Source organism: Erithacus rubecula, assembly GCF_903797595.1.
Source record: "Erithacus rubecula genome assembly, chromosome: 5".
Lineage (NCBI taxonomy): Eukaryota > Metazoa > Chordata > Aves > Passeriformes > Muscicapidae > Erithacus > Erithacus rubecula.
Window position 1 is genome coordinate 44,167,742 of NC_136687.1, and position 16,968 is coordinate 44,184,709.

Genomic DNA, 16,968 nt, shown 5'->3' on the forward strand with positions numbered 1-16,968 from the left:
TAGGTTTAATAAAGACATTGAACAGTTCTGCAGTTCAGACATATTTGTTGGCTTTGAAAGGTCTGAACAATTTGAATTTATTGATGAGCTCCCCAACATTTTGTAATAGTCTTCTGATGACATTTTTAGCAAAAGGTACTCTGCTATGTTAATGGCTGTACCTTTCAGGAAACTTTATTCTGTCATCTAAGTCCTGCACACTACAAAAACAGTACTGAAAACCTTTCTTGCATCTGGAAGAAAATTCTGTCCCTTGTAGGCAGGGACCATGTGCAGGTTGGCAGGATTGTGTCTGTAGCTGCTGACTGGTAGTCAGAATACAAGATAATGCTTTTGTCTGTTACTAGAGTCAGCTAATAGACACTGCTCAAGTATGTTTGCATTTAGGCTTCTTAGATTTCATAGGCTATACTGTAGAATTATTTCATTCAATACACTGCAATTTGCAATCTCATACTGGAATCTGTAGTAAGGTAATAATACATGAAATACACTCTGAAATTATTGTAGAATTAAGTGACAGCTGGAATTTGAGCCTGTAACGAAGAATTACTCAAGTTTTAAAGATCTCCCTTGTGCAGTGAAATGAGGGAGCAAGATTCCCAGCACTGCCTGACAAGTGAAGGTATTCAGAGCAAAATCTGTCAGTGGGAGAGAATAAAGGTCTTGCCATCTGAGGCAGATCACACAAGTACCAACATCAGATTAAACAGAAAAAAACCACACAGAGATCTAAGTTTATTATCTTTCATAGTGAATTGTTTAGAAATAATAAATAGGATAAACAAACACTATACCATGGTAGTTTATTTTGTCTTGTGGGAAGTTTTAACAGTTTCTGGGATTAAATGGCTTTCCCCTTCTGTGAAGGGTCTGATGTAAACTCTTGTACTGAGGCTTAAAGTCTTAAGGTTGTTAGAAGTTTCCATCAGTCAGTCTGTATGTCAATGGATAAAAAGTTGGTTGCTGATCTGACCTGTTCATTGCTCTCTGGAATGATGCCATCAAACTACAGATATGGCAGTGCTGGGGGCAGGAAGGAGGGAATGGCAGAACAGGGTTATTTAGTGGGAAACGTGAGTTGCTCTCTGCATTAAAGTCTGAGGTGAAATCATGGAAATCTGCAAGATAATTTTGCATGTGTGCATTCTCATTTTGCAATTGAAGCCTCCATTTTATAAATTCCTAAGAATTACATATATTTGCCTTTTTAGCACAGGAAATAAAGACTGCTTTTAAATTCTGAGACAGGTTAAAACAGCTTGTGTTTTTCAACATGATAGCTGTATGAGTCTGCTGAACAATATATGATTGCAGAGTTACACATCAGGTCACCACAGACTAGAAAAATGTATGTGAAAACTATGGTAGATAAAAGTAATTTTAAAATTAGTTAAGGTCCATTTACCTGAATGTGAATAACAATTACAGCACTTTTAAAATAATTTTTAAATTGATCTCCTAGAATTTCTGAAAGCTGCAAAAACTTCTCACTAAAATCCAGTATATTAGCTTTTTCTCTGTAAACATGCTATGAATTTATTTCTGTGGATGCATTAACTATCCTTTAGACAAAGATTGCTTAAATTCATCATTTTAGCTGCTTTTTTAGACATCCAGCACTTTCTACCACCTAACAAACTTCAATTGTGCTTTTGTTTCTCAATCTTTAGATCCAGTTGTATCCATCTCTAAATTAATACTTGTAAATATTAGAACAATTCAGAACTAAATTCTGAAATGCAATATTTTTTCCCAGCAACATGATTCTTGCTTCAAAACATTAGTATGAAGGGATTTGGAATTTGTCTGCTTTTTGGCAAACTTAGATTCCTGCCTCCAGAAATTCCCTTATTTCAGTTGTCAGGAGAGAGTATCTGTAGCAGGATTTAAACTAAAAATGGAAAGGAAATCTATTCTGAAGCATGAGAAACTGTGGCTATTACAGGCCAGGCCCTCAGATTATGTTTAGTGGCCAGGCATTAAGTTAAGGTAAGTGTAGGTAGTTGAATGATCCACAGAACACAGCTGTTCTTTGCAGAGTCCTGCTCTGCAAATTTAAAGGAACCTGAAAGCGTGGCTAATTTACAGGTTTTGGAATACTGGGACCATATTTAGAGGAGGCTGAAAGCACTTCTAAATTATATATTAAAAAGATGCATCTGGAAAAGAATAAAACAAAATCCATGGTATATGTTCTGAAAGAGAGGCAGATTTGCTTAATTAAAGGAAAAATTGCAGCAGACTCTAAAGGCATTTTCACAGCAGCCACACACCTTGAAGGCTGTGTTAACAGGCCTAACAAGGGATTAATGAATGGGATCCAGCTCACTGAACTTCAGGTGACCACACTGGAGATGGGAGTCCCAGCAGACCATCTATGTTCAGTCTGTAAAGACTTACAGACAATTATTCATCCAATCTATTTCAACAGCTGCTTCACACTGAGGTGGCCTCCACTGCACTTTCCTCTAAGCACACAGACTTGCCAGCAGCAAGTTAGGTTAGATGTAGGTTAGATGTAGACACCTGAGAATGGTCAGACAAGTCTTACTCTGTTAGTGCAATATCTGTTTTCCACATGAGAATGGACAGTAAGTTCACAGAGAAATAGCTTTTTAATTGAGGTTTGTGAAAGTAACCTTCTGTGCTGTATAGGAAGCAATGTCAAGCTCCACAGCTATACTACCTGGTTTTATTCTGTAGGCTATTGAACATAAAGCTCATCCACTTCCAATTCAAGTTTTACAAAGACTACCTAATGCATGGGGTTTTGCAAATAGCATTTGGAGGTCAGCTATAACTATCTGGCATATAGCAGGCAGGTCACATGCCACAAGTTGACGATGAAGGTGCTCAGGTCAGGGGTGTGTTTTGTCGCACCCTGTTTGTAGTTGACCAAAACAAGCCAATAAAAGTTAACTAGGTTAATTTTTATAGCTCTTTCTATTAGCTGAATGCAGAGTTTATCATTCAGGAGAAAGGTAGTATCATGATAGATGGAAACCAAACATTAAGCCCAGACAGTACAAACAGAAGCCAAGCATAGGTCACTGGACAATCAAATCAGGCAACAACAATGGTTTAGGAGTGATTGGGGGCATAGTTCAACGCACGGGACAAACTCATTGGTTTGCAGAAAACAGAATATTTCTTCGGATTTTACTGATTTTTTTTTCAGAAGAAAGAGTGAGTCTTTTGAAACATGTCAACAATTAATTCCTTGTCACATTTTCCACAAGGAGGTGAAGAACTCCTATCACAACCTTTGTGGTAGGTCACTCTGTGATCATCATTATCTGATGGGGTAGAATAATTGTTACACAATGGTGCAGGTCATAATCCCCCCTGTCAAGAATCTACTACAGACAAAATGGGTCAATATACAAAGTATAACAAATCAGCAGAAAAACTGAGCCAAAGCCATGTCACAGAAAGTGGTTATAAACCAAGGCATGCTTATGTCTAATTAGATAGATGTTCTTGGCATTGATTTGTTGGAAGATTTCCCTATGTGTCAGTATTCAACCAAGCACTTTGGAATAGTGCTAGGAATTTATATCCTGGGGATGCCATCTTTTAGACAAAATAAAATCAATGTCCTAGCTAGTCCGGGTTTTTTACTGCTTGTTCCAAAATAAAATTACTTCAGCTCCGGTCTTCATCAGATTCCATATTCTGTAATAACTCATTTCTCCCTGCAGTTTCACTTAGAACTTCAAACCTACATTGTGGTCCAGTCACACTGTGTATGAAAAAGTGATTACAAACTACCACTGTTCTTGCAGCACTGCACTGCTGTTTAGTATCACTGAATTTGCATGGATTTGTATTTTGTGATAAATACAGAAAGAAAGGCACACAGTACACAATATGGCTACTAACAGTATGTTCCTGTAAAATACCCATTTACAAACCACTGTTAAAAGGATTTTTTTATTTAATTAACCTACTTTTAAATGTTCCCTACTTATTAACAGATCAAGTTTATCTGGCATGGGTTGGAAACAACTTACTTAAAGGAAAAATGGGAAGAATATTACCATTGTAATATACTATATAAAAATAAAACCCCAACATGACCATAACCTAGAACTGCTAATGTAAGAGGAGGCCACATTTACTAAACAGAATGAACTTGCAGGAATGAACTGAATGTACTATCTTTTTACTTGAAAAGAAAGGAAGAGAAGGGAAAGGCTTATCTGTAAAGGCAAGCTGTTCTGGAACAGGAAAGAAAGAGAAAATTTACTGATGTTGCTGCCAGCTATAGCAGATGCATTTGGCAGTTGTACATTGTCCAGCTTACTTGTGCATGCCCATATCTATTTATTTGCACTGCATATGTTCAGCTGTTTTGAGCAAAAAGGTGCTTAAAAGTCAAAGATATGCCCCGTGAGTGCAGTAGAAAGTAAATTGTGGGTATTTCTATACTGTTGTATGATTATCTAAGCTAGAATGTGCTATAAATTTAATTCCAAGCTCTTAATTACTGGAAAATTTCAATTAAATCAAATTTTATCCTGAATTTGTTTGGAATGTAGTGTGCCTAGATTTGTGCCATCTCCAGTCAACAATCCAAAGATGTCAGAAATAAGACATCTCAGTGCAAGTTTTAACATAAACTGTATTCCAGGTGATACTGGATTTCTGAAAGGCTGTTTCAAAATACATTTGAAAATATGGACAATGAAGCTGCAGTTTACTAAATCTGTGGGGAATTTTCCACTGGTGTGTTGTGATACCAAGTTTGCATCCTATACTGGAATGAATCTTAGGTATTCAAAATCATGCAACTTTCCTCCCCTTGTATTTGCCTTTTTTTTTTTTTTTTAAAGTAGCATATATTGTGCAGCTTTATTTTGGAGACTTTTAAGCAAAATACAGACGCCCACACAGACTAAGAGACACTGTTTCCTTCTTGTTTCTCAAGTCCACCCTGAACAGCAGCCTCCCATGAATAATTTTACCCATGCAAACAGGACTGGCTGAGAGACCCAAACTTAATTCCCTGTCCAGCTTCTCCCCTGCTGTTTCATCATGCTCCTCATGACCACCAATAGGAATTCTACTGGTGGAAGACATAGGTACTTTTCACTCTGAAGCAGTAAACCTAATTCTAACCATCCTAATAACACACTAAGAGACACAAAATAAAAACCCTGACAGAAAAAGAACATCAAACTGCCAAAAAACCCCAACCCAAACCAAGAAAGCACAAACCTTAAGATAGGTTTCTAATCCTGGAAGAACCTGCTTTTCCTTGCCAAATTTATCAGTTAAATTTTACTTAAACTCAATCTATTGTAACTATTGTTCTGTTTTTTTCTAAGATGCACCTCCCCATTCATTACAGGGAAGTGACCCTATCACAGCAAAGAGCTGCCAGTAGAGAAGCTGGCAAAAGAAATAACTAACCCTAAATAAGAGCAAAAATATTCCACTGCAGGAATGCAGAATTCTATTTACATCACTGGCATTCTGGAAGGCTGAAGTTTTTCAAAGGCATTACCGTATGCTAGAGAACAGAAGACACTTGTGTCTTCTGTCACTTTAAAAGAAAGCAGTGAACTTGTCTTGGAAAGTTTTCGCATGTTTGTGGAAACTCACAAGCTACCCCATCATTTTCAGGCATCTGTGATTTTCTTCCCACCCCCACCCCCCCCTTTTTTTTTGTTGTTGTAACATATGGAACTGTCACTTCAAAACATGCCCTTGCATTACTATGAAAAACATATTTCATTTATCTAATCCTCTATGGCAGTCAGAAAGAAAATATATTTTAAAATTTATAGTGTTTGTTGTGTGTTTAAAGGGATGGCCTGAGCTTCCTGTAGTGCCTCAAACTTGAAGTCTCCTCACCAATGAAATAAAAATGGCTGGTAAGCATTGCTTTTGGGCTGCAACAGTTCCCATGTCTGGTGCTTAATGATTGAAAGAACAAATTAAGAATAAGGTTAGTGTGTCAAGGCTTCGGAGTAGAAATGTCAGTGTCAGAAGTCCAGGAAGAAGTGTGGTGACCAAAAAAAAAGATCTGTTCTGTGATTTCAAAATATTTTATGGTATAGGGCAAAACTAGTCTTTGTCTGACTCCATCATGTTGTGTATAGGTTAAGCTTGAGCAATTTACAATATAATCATACCACAGAAAAGGATTTCTATATGAAATAAGAAGGGTGAAAAAATTTCCAGGCGAAATGCCAATATGCATTATAAACACTAGGAAAGTGTCCCACTTATCAAATAGTACTTAAAATCAGTATTAATTTATAAAATTATTTTCTTTGAGTTCATTACAGACCTCTGAAGATCTTTACAATTTTAGTTTGCACAAAACCCAAACATCTTGCCAGAATTCACAGCAAATCCCAAGGCACACAGAACCTGCTAGCATTATATATGTTTCATATATAAGCAAAATAAAGGAACTATTAGCAGTATTTCTTCAAAGCAGCCTCCAGCTGCTTCAGAATTTTCAGATGAAAATACCAACTACCTGCCATGTAAACATACATGCATATATTGGAAAAAATACGGGCTCTACCATGGCTTTTTTCCACTTGCAGGACACCCCTCAGAGATAAGTAGCTAAGCTATTCTAAAGTCTCCACGAGTTGCAAATGTTATTTGAATGCAGACAATTTGCTTTATTTTCCTTCTGATGCTGCTTACCCATATCATTGGCAAGACAACACACAGTCATTAACATCTCAACACATTAAAGCAAAGTGGTAGTTAAAAAAAATCTGCACAGACCTTCTCAACTTAATGCATAGTTTTTACACACTGACATTGAAACACATCTGCCTGAAAAAAAATAAGTATCCTTTTCTTTATTCCTTTGAAGGTTTCAAACTGGAACTTTGAGTAACTTACAGTGAACTGTACAAATCATTTCAGTGAAATGAATGGGCAAAACAAGGTTGAACATGTGCAGTCTAATTTGCAGGCTCTTCTAAATCACTAGTTCATAATGAGCCATCTCCATTATACCCAGAGAAATCCTATTATTAGCAGATTTTTGAAAGCCAAGAATTCATTTTTGCCGTTCAGGCTTAACATATATAGCTCAGTCCTTAAACACACTGGGATGTTTATATAGCTGCCCACATACTGAGACAAGGTAAATCTCCACTTTTCTTTCTTGTCTTTCAGGTATTTTCAGTGGTTTCTTTGTGTTTAAATTTTGCAATCCCAATCCTCAAAACCAGCTGAAGAGTAAACAGATGCTTTGTGATGTTAAAAAAAAAGGCAGATGAACAATAAATTGCATAAAATGCAAGCTTCTTTTGCATTTCTTCCTTTAAACCAAATAAATTTAGAGTGACAGCTTTTTTCAGAAAAAATGAAACACCGAGAAAAAAAAAAGTGCAATACATGGTCAAAATCTTTTGTCAGGATTTTCTCAGTGTTTTTTTGCTCAGCGTGTGTTGGAGTTACCTGTATATTTTCAGCCAATAGCTATTGAAAAGACATCCCAATGGCTCCCATCTCTGTCACTGCAGTCCATTTTGTGGACATTCTGTGTCCAGCTTCTACTGGGTCTCTCTGTAAATGAAAATCGTATTACTTAGATCTTGCACTTTCGTTCTACTTGTCTCTAGATGGCAGCATTTGCCTTAAGGAATTCCCTCTAGATAAGCTTGTCTCATATAGGAGTAACAACAAAGGATCAAGAAATGTAGTGCTGGAATCAGAAATTCTTAGCCATAGGTTTTCGGTAAATTTTCATAATTTTCACTGGTTTGGGTTTGCTTTTTTCCCCCAGGGTTTTTTGGTGGTTTTTTTTTGGTATTTTTCGTAGTTTTTTGTTCTTGTTTTGTTTTGTTTTTGTGAATATTCATAACCCTTTACATTCATAACTAAAGCAGGCAAGAAGATTCAATTAAGAGACATAAACTACATTGTCAGGGTGCAATCATCACCGCACAATCAGCCTGGGCCCCACAGTTCAAGAAGGATGTTGAGGTACTCAAATATATCCAGAGGAGAGGGACAAAGCTGGAGAAAGGGCTAGAATGCATGTCCTATGGAGAGGTGACTAAGGATTGGAGAATCCAGTTTGGAGAAAATAGACTGAGGTGTGACCTCATTGCTCTCTGCAGCTTCCTGAGGAGGGGGAGTGGAGAGGAAATTACTGAACTCTTTTTCCTGGGATCCAGCACCAGGACACATAGGAATGGCTCATAGCAGCATCAGGGAGCTTTAGGCTGGACTTTAGGAAACATTTATTTGCTGCAAAATTGGTCAAACACTAAAAGAGGCTTCCTAGAAAGGTGGTTGAAGCCCGAAGCCTGTCAGTGCTAAAAAGAAATTTAGACAATGCCCCTAATAGTCAGCACTGAAGTGGCAAGGCATTTGCACTTGTAGGTCCCTTCCAACTAAAAATACTCCATTCCATTCCATTCCACTCCATTCCATTCCACTCCACTCCACTCCACTCCACTCCACTCCACTCCACTCCACTCCACTCCACTCCACTCCACTCCACTCCACTCCACTCCATTCCATTCCATTCCATTCCATTCCATTCCATTCCATTCCATTCCATTCCATTCCATTCCATTCCATTCCATTCCATTCCATTCCATTCCATTCCATTCCATTCCATTCCATTCCATTCCATTCCATTCCATTCCATTCCATTCCATTCCCTGTCATATTTCTTCTCCCTATATTCCATTATTCTACATATTCCTGGTGCTTGCTCCTTAGCACAAACAGCTATGTATTTTCACAGTCCTTACTGTAGTCTTATTCATCCTTAAAGTAATTAATTACTAGATCCCTTATTTTTACAAAAGTTACACTGAAAGCCGCCTAAGTTTTTTTATCTATAAGAGTAAAAAGACGTGATATCTCTAGCCTTCATTAAATTAAATAACTGAAAATTACATAAAATGGGAAAAAATCTAATTTATGATTTTTATTTCCAATTAAATGCTTTCAATAAAAAAGAAGATATGTATTTTATTAGGTGTGTACAACATATGTTCTTGTTGCCTTTCAAGCAGGTCATAGTTGCATTATACATCTCTCTAGTAAATTTGTTTCTGTAGCCCTCTCTGAAAAGATACATTGCAGTCATAATTAATCTTCTTTAGTGCATCACTGCATGTAGTCACAGTCAGAAAAGTGTGCTATCAGTTGTAATTTTTTAGTAGACATAAAGAATTCATTCACTATTTCCACCTATTACCATGTGTGGTAATTTTAACAATGTGACCATTTTCCTAACTTGTTCATCAGTCAGGCTTTCACTGCCAGGTCTGTCTGTAGTCTAAATTTCATACAATCTAGAGATTTTTTTCTTTAAATGAGCCCCATCTTCATCTTTCTCATGCTGCCTCACCTCCTTCCCCCAGTTTGCATTTGCCTCTTATTCCCATAAAGCTTCATGGCTAAAGCTGAGCCTGTGGGTCCTTGGCTGTCAGAGCCCTAGACAAGATGTGTCTACTTGAATATATATCTGAAAAGGCTACAGTGTAATGGGAGATGTTGGCATTTCACTACTTTTTATTAGCAACAGAGAAAAGGAAGAATATGTTAAAAAAACCCAAACCACTAACCCCAAATATACAGTACAAATGGGCCAAGTGCTAACTCATCTAGCAAAAAATGTTCAAGTAAAAGCATAAAAATTTAATGCTGTAGCAGTTTGATCCAGCCACTCTATTTCATCTGCTTATCTCAGCCTCATCTGATGAATGCCTAGCCATTCAAGAATTTATTTTCCTCTCTCTCAGGAGAAACTTCTGTAATTATTTTTAAAAAATAGTGTTGTGGAGATGTGGTGGCCAAATACCTATTGATCATGTGGGAAGATACATTCTTCTTCTGACTTCAAAGGCCACAGTGCTGTCCAAGGAACTAAAACTGGCAGCCAGAATACCAGGGAAGAAATAGACAGGGGTAAGGACAGAGAGTATCTCAGAGAGCAGAAAATAAATTATCATTTTCAAACTCTTCATTTAAATTACAGCAAAGGTACAAAGCTACTTCAAGGTGCCAGACTTGCTGGAGTATCTTTTGAAGATAATAAAAACTATTTGAATAAATAGGCTATTAATATACTTGACAAAAGCATCTACAAAGTTACAAAAGCAACAGTTCTTTCTAAGATTTATAGAAATGCAGATGTCATGTTTAATTTAATGACCAGGCAATCCATGGACATTAAAACAAATGACATACTTCAGATACACATTCAAAGAGGGCAGAAAATGTCATCATATTGAAATCAGATACCATGTACATCGTACATAATTTCTTCCTGTACTGTGCTCTTACCCCGTCCTATTTTTTCCAGCTTTAGAAAGCTGTTTCTGTTTCTTGTCCCTCAGTTGATATGATCCAGTTAAATTCAAGCTCTGGAGACTCTTGCATGAAACATCAGTGATTATTTGATATAAATGCATATAAATTCTCACTACAAAACTTAACTATGTAGGATCTGTTATGAGCTTTTATAACTTTTCCTCTGCAGCATTCTTGCTTCAGCTTCTATCTGCTCTGAGATCTCCATTAACAGAATACTGTCAAAGCTGATTTCCATGTAACATACTAAACAACTGTTTTCCCAGAAAAAATCATAAAACAACAGAAGTATTAGACAGAGCTTTTCAGTAAGCAGTTTCAATGTAAGTGTCACTTCGAGCAGCTTTTAATTTCCAAAAAATAAAGGCTACCAATAGCTTTGTATCTCTTTAACGCAACCTGTTTAAAGAGGAAGCTCTATTTAACTTGTCAGTCTGCCAACTATTTCCAAGTTTTGGCTTTATTTTTGCCTGGTAAATCTCCTCAGTTTGGGCTGAGAGTAGTGCTAGATTATTTCACATTCATCTCCTGAGTTTATGGCTCCAAAAAGGAAACCCAAAAGCTCATGGGAGGACAGAAGTTGCACAGGCTCTGTGCCCTTCTGAGGGCACAGCCAGACACCCATGTACAAGCACAAGCTCTCATAATATCTGGAATCCTCTCTTCAGATGTTTAATTGCTGAAACCTTACCCTGGTGCATGTCAGAAAAGACCTTCAGCAGGAACTCTGATAAAGGCTTTACATATTAGTGAGGTTATGTTACCACACACACAGTTTGCTTATTCCTTGCTGGCTTACTAAGTAAAATACCCCCATTTGACATCTTTGAACAGCTACCACTTATTGCTGGATGGAACACTGCTCCACAATGCTGGGCCCCAGTTTCCAATTTAGCATCAGTTTGCTATAGTATCAAAGGGAGCTGCAGGTGAATAAATCTGAAAAGGTACTAGATTTTAATGTCTGTAAATTGTGTGGTTCTGTTAACTAGAAAAGAACCAACATAAGCACAAATTTGGAAAACAGGAAGAATATAGCCAAACCGATTCACGTATACAATGGTTGTCTTATTAAGACGTGAATTTTCTGACATGCTACACATTAAACAAAGCTCTATTTCAAAGTCATTATAATCAGAGAATCAGTCCATATCTTGCTTTACTAAATTGATTTTTTTGAAAACCTGAAAAGGGTATTTTGCAGTCCTTCTTAATTTTGCCTGGCATTTCTTCCAAGAAATTACTCAGATTATTGCAACTGTGAGAACATTTTGAAGATAAATACGTAATTACTGCTCAATTTATCATTTGAAATTTGTTTGTCTTTATCATTTACAGATACACAAAACAGATGATGTTTGTATGCAGCTGAATAATATATGCATATACATATAGAGAAAGGCATGAAGGAGAAACTCCAAGGAGTATATTTGCTTTTGAACAATTCAAATAAAATAGTCACCTGTCCTCTGGGATGTCTGATACTGCACTAGTTGAAGATGGAGAATGGAGCTTGCAAAGTAGTCACCTTACAAGTGATCTTAAAATCTGCATTTGTTTGTGCAACTTGATCTGCGGGATTCCAGTTAACAGACGAGGCTCTGTGTCACAGGCAGATGCAAGTTTAACACTCTGTGATCTTTACCAGATGCTCTGAACTGGCTCTGGTCTTGAACCTATGACAGTTTTGCCTCTCCACTTTCATATGTCACCAGACTCTGCTAGCAATTAAGAGATTGTCTTTCCTTGCAAATGTATGATTTTTACATACTCTTTAGAAGACTGACCTTGACAAATCAAGAACTGATCCCACCCCACTGTATTTCCACTGGCCAAAAAGGAACTTGTGTAAATAAGTATGTGTGAAATGGCTATTTGGCTGTCAGGGTATTTTATTTTATAATATTTAATTCATATATTAAATGCTTTTTTTTTTCCCATTTTGTTTAAAGGATAATATGGAAAAAAATTTCTTGGCCTTAATAGACTGCAAACACAGAGTTGGGTTGTTTCCTATCTGATGCTTTTCCTTACTACTAACAAATCCTTCTGGCTTCTTCTGCATATTTCTGTTAAAATACTTATAGCAACACACTTTCATGAGTTCCTTAAGGCTAAAGAGGTTTTCTTTTTTCTCTCCCCACTTTTCTCATCATATAAAATAAAAATAAATATATAATTACTTATTCATTGTTATACAAAAACAAAAAAAAAAGTTTATGCTTTTCAGTAGACCCTTTCTTCTCCTTTGAAAAAATGCCTTCAACACAGGGAATGAAGTGTGGAAAAAATGGAACATATAATCACATAATAACAAGAGCTTACTAATAAGTGCAGTGATCAAGTGATACTGAAATCACAGAACTGGAATAAGAATTTAGACAGATAAACACTGAAGTCATGTCCCATATATTTCATGGACACTTAGAGTAAAAATATCAAGAAGGCAGAAGAGTCTGTTGATAGGATCTTGAAGTTTTAAAATAAATCTTGTGATTGTCTGGTATATGCCATAATAATTTCCATATACTGAATCTCTTGAGTTTTAAAAACTGCATTTTGATAGCTTGATCCAAGAGTTTTGCACAGCAAGTTGAGAACTCTGAAGCTTTGCAAAATACTATAGCTGTTTCTGCCAGTAAAAATATAAGGTACAGACCTCACTTGGCTCAATTTGTTGTTTCCTGACCCCCTCCCCCTCTTTTCAGAAGTGCTTCTTGCTCATCTTTGCCCTGGGACATTACACTGTAGACCAATCTATGAAGATCCCATGCTTTTTATCCATTAATAGTCAATGCCAGAAATACTTCAGCTCTTCCTGGAGCTAAGACACAAGGCTGTCAAGACAATGGCCTGGCTGCTTATGTGGTCCCAAGACAATAGGTTTTACCAACATTCCCAAATGCAGCAGTTGCACAGTTCTGGAATGGCATTGGCCTTGTCAGTGGCATCTCATCTACACTACACAGTATTTCACTATGGGCCCAGGTGGATCAGCTGCCAGGAATGTTGTGGTGCAATTTTGCACAGCAGACAGTAGAACCAACAAAACCACAAAAGACTACACTATCCCAAAATTGCTATAAAAAGGTTGTTGTTTACAGATGTATAAAGAGAGGGTTGATTCTTCATAAGGGAAGACAACTCCATTTCCTTTACTCATAAATAATAAGACAAGGAGTTCTGCATTGTCCCATCCTTGGGCTTTGTGGGTGATAGGAAAATCAATGTGCTCCTCGCTGTCTAACACAAGCAAGTGATTCTGGAGGTCATTTTTGCAAGCTGAGCTCTGCCCTGACATGGCTCTAGAGGTCTCCCAAACACACACCCACTCCAAAGATCCACATTGGCTCCAAGCAATTGAGAAGAATCACCTACTCTAGCAGTAAAAATGTACAGAAATCAACAGCAAACTGAAATGTCTTTCTAAGAGTCATGGTTTGTTCAGCTGAGTTACCTTTTTAAGTTTCAGGGTTTTCATTAAATATAAGTGAATTTTACAGGTTCTTAGGCCATCCCCTTCTGATGATCACATAGTAAGCTGTCCAAGCTAGGACTATGATTTGATGGAGAAGATCAGAAAAGTTTATGCTGACAGACTTTACATCTGTAAAATAGTGGTCTCCAAAAGTCCAGCAGTATGGAAAAACTGAGCTTTAAAAAAGATAAATGATCTTTTCTGCGTAGAGCTGGTGACAATGGGCTATTTTCCAGCACACGTATCTGGAAGTTGTGGAGTTACCTCTATGAGGTACTAAATATGTCAACAGAGAAGCTCTCTGATCACTTCCTGCTCCTGTGCTGGTCTTCATTCTTTTTTATCACTTTCCACCAGGGAATTGCAGACTTTTGTTTGTACTGAGACATCTTCAAGCAGATGCCCATTCACAAGGGGAAAATACCACCTTTGCTTGTAACTCAAAGTGAGGATAAATTATTTTCCTAATGGGTATTCTAAACCTAGCCTCTACAAGAACGAAAATTATTAAAATTCTCTTTAACAAGAGCATTATTATGGAACATAAAAGTTATTAATACATTCTTTGATCATTCTTCCTCGGTAAAAGGTGAAAATACTGTGTCCACGTCTTGACAATTTCTGAATAGTTTTAAAATGCAGAGGAAGGAAACAACAAAAGACCTTGTCACTTCATAAAAACATGATGGAGGATGAAAATATAAGTTCTTATTTTCCCATCCATGTCCAGCAGGAATGTTGTTCTAGTTTTCCAATCTTACTATATCTTCAGTATGTGGAGTCTGTGAGAGGCCTTCATGATATAAGTTATGCAAAGTCTCTTGAATGAATTGAATTTTTAAGCCAGAGATAAGATGGTGCCTGAGCAAGAAAATTTGATTTATACTAGGAGAGGGATGAAATTAAGGTGAAAAAGGGCCACTGGAGCACAACAGCTCATGGACCAGCCAGAAAACAAGGCTATTTTTCCATTTTATTTTCAAAGTCAAGGCAGTTAGCTGCAATGATTCAATGTTTTCAGGCAGAGAGAGTGTTTGTACTGGTCATATAATTTTTGAAAAGACTTGTACTTCTATTGCTATTTAATATTTCTATCAAGACAATGCCTTAAGGAAAAGGAGGTTTCACTGTGCTGGACATTGTGCAAGCAGAGAAAATATGCAAACATTTTCCAGACAGTTTTTGGAGTAAAAAAAAAATAAAAAAATGTGGTTTTGGGCCAAATTCTCTGCCTACACAAACCCTCCACTTTGCAGATAGAGGATACAATAGAACTAGTCATCTTCTGTTTATAGGTTAAGATAATAATTAACAAGCACATTAAGCAACATTATATATGACATCACTGAAATCATCTATACAGCATGGCAGCAAAAGGAGTGCCTAATTAGGGGCACACTTTTTGTGACTTTTTCACATCATTACTTCATAATGGAAAAAGCCAAATTTAAGGACAGGAACCAGTACAGGGGTTAATTCTAACCAACACTGGGATGCAAAGCTGTTAAAAGCAAAGCAAAATGCCACATCTCATCTCCATCTGGAGTCAGTCTTAGTCACTAATACAGAACTAACCTCTGAAGTACATTCTGGCACTTTCAATAAATCTCAGGAAAACAATTCAGGAGGGGAAGTTTTTCCACTACACTGGACTTCTGATAAATGATGTGACACAAACCTAAATTGCATAAATTAGTGTCTTTAAATGGCCCCTTCATGGTTTCTCAGTGGCAGGTAAAAATAGAGATTTATATTTCTCTTGCAATCAACTGCACTTTAGAGCAAAACAGCAAACTGTTTATGACAGGTGCTTACTGAAAGAGGTTGAATATATACTGTGAAGTGTAGTTGAATCTTACCTCCTCTACTCCCCAAAGTTAACAGGAACTTAGGGAGACTGAACAAGCCCATAAATCAGATTGAATTTTTGAGGTAGTGTGTGCTGCTTTGATTTTCTACTGTGAACAAGAATAAATCTGTTGTTTTGCCTCTTTTCCATATCTACCAGTTTCAGCAGGTAAGAGGCAAGATGGAGTACCTCTAGCTCCATTTTATCAACAAGATACTCCAAATAAAGCATTTCTGGGGCACTTGGAGATGTCTTGGTTATACAGCTGCTCACATAGTTTGATAATGCCTGAGAAACATCTGAAGTACTCACTGCTGTTCTGAAATGGAATATAGCATATCTAGGATGAAAGTATGGAAAAAAAGGAATCAGAGAATGAGAGGAATTTGACACACTCTGCCATGTTTCCATGAAGAACACAATGATCGCATGTTAAATGTTTCAATGGCTGTTAAATGAAATGCTATCAAGTAGCTCTCCACTGCTTGTAGAAGAGAGATGAGATTGGTTTGGAACATTTTACACATTTCCACTACATCCTATGAAGTAAGAATATTTCACATTACCATACTTCTGGAACTTCTGGAAAGAGAACCTCTGCTTTATGTATGCTAAATGATTAAACACTTAAGAGTTGGGAAAAATACTGCTTCTGGGAAATGGTCATTGTGAGAGTACCAGCAGAGAGGGTGAGGTGGCTGTAAATATAGAAATAACCAGCGATAAACATCCATTGTCCTACCTAAATACTGTTTTGATGAGAAAGGATCTTCAATCAGATAAATTTCATGCTTTTTACAAGATTTGCTGCCAAAGATACAATTCATGTCTATACTAGACAGATCAATGCTGATTATTTAATCTAAAATAACATATGGATATGACATTCTACACTTTAAGGTTTGTTTACCCCAAAGTATCTGTTGCCATAACAGTTTGCAATTTTGCCTCACTTTGATTGTTAGAGAGCTTTTGAAATCGGGCAGACATCTTTGGTCACCCAATTATACTGTCACGATGTTAATAGTTGCACAGAGACACATATAAACAGGTAGGGAAATAGAAACAAATAATAAATCCATTCTTCTTACTATCTTCATGCTTTTAAATCTGACAGTAGACATGCCAAAATCATAAAAGATTTCCATCAACACTAGATTAGTAATGAAAATATTTCACATTCAATTCCCACAATAGATGTGGCTACAGCTGGCTTTAGACATCTGAATCGTATCTCATCAAGTGTAGTTTCTTTATATTTCAAAAATTCAGCCTCTAAATTTTAGTTTTACAGACTTTAATAATGCTAAGGTCCAGTGTACAT

General features: G+C 36.9%; 1 long non-coding RNA gene across 1 annotated transcript in view; it reads right to left on the reverse strand.

Annotated features, from left to right (window-relative positions):
• The window catches only part of LOC306802896, a 56,892-nt gene that overhangs the window by 19,178 nt on the left and 20,746 nt on the right, over nucleotides 1-16,968 (reverse strand). Inside the window, exon 2 of the long non-coding RNA XR_013774509.1 lies at nucleotides 7,441-7,548. This is a non-coding gene — a long non-coding RNA (uncharacterized lncRNA). The remainder of the gene's footprint in view (nucleotides 1-7,440; nucleotides 7,549-16,968) is intronic.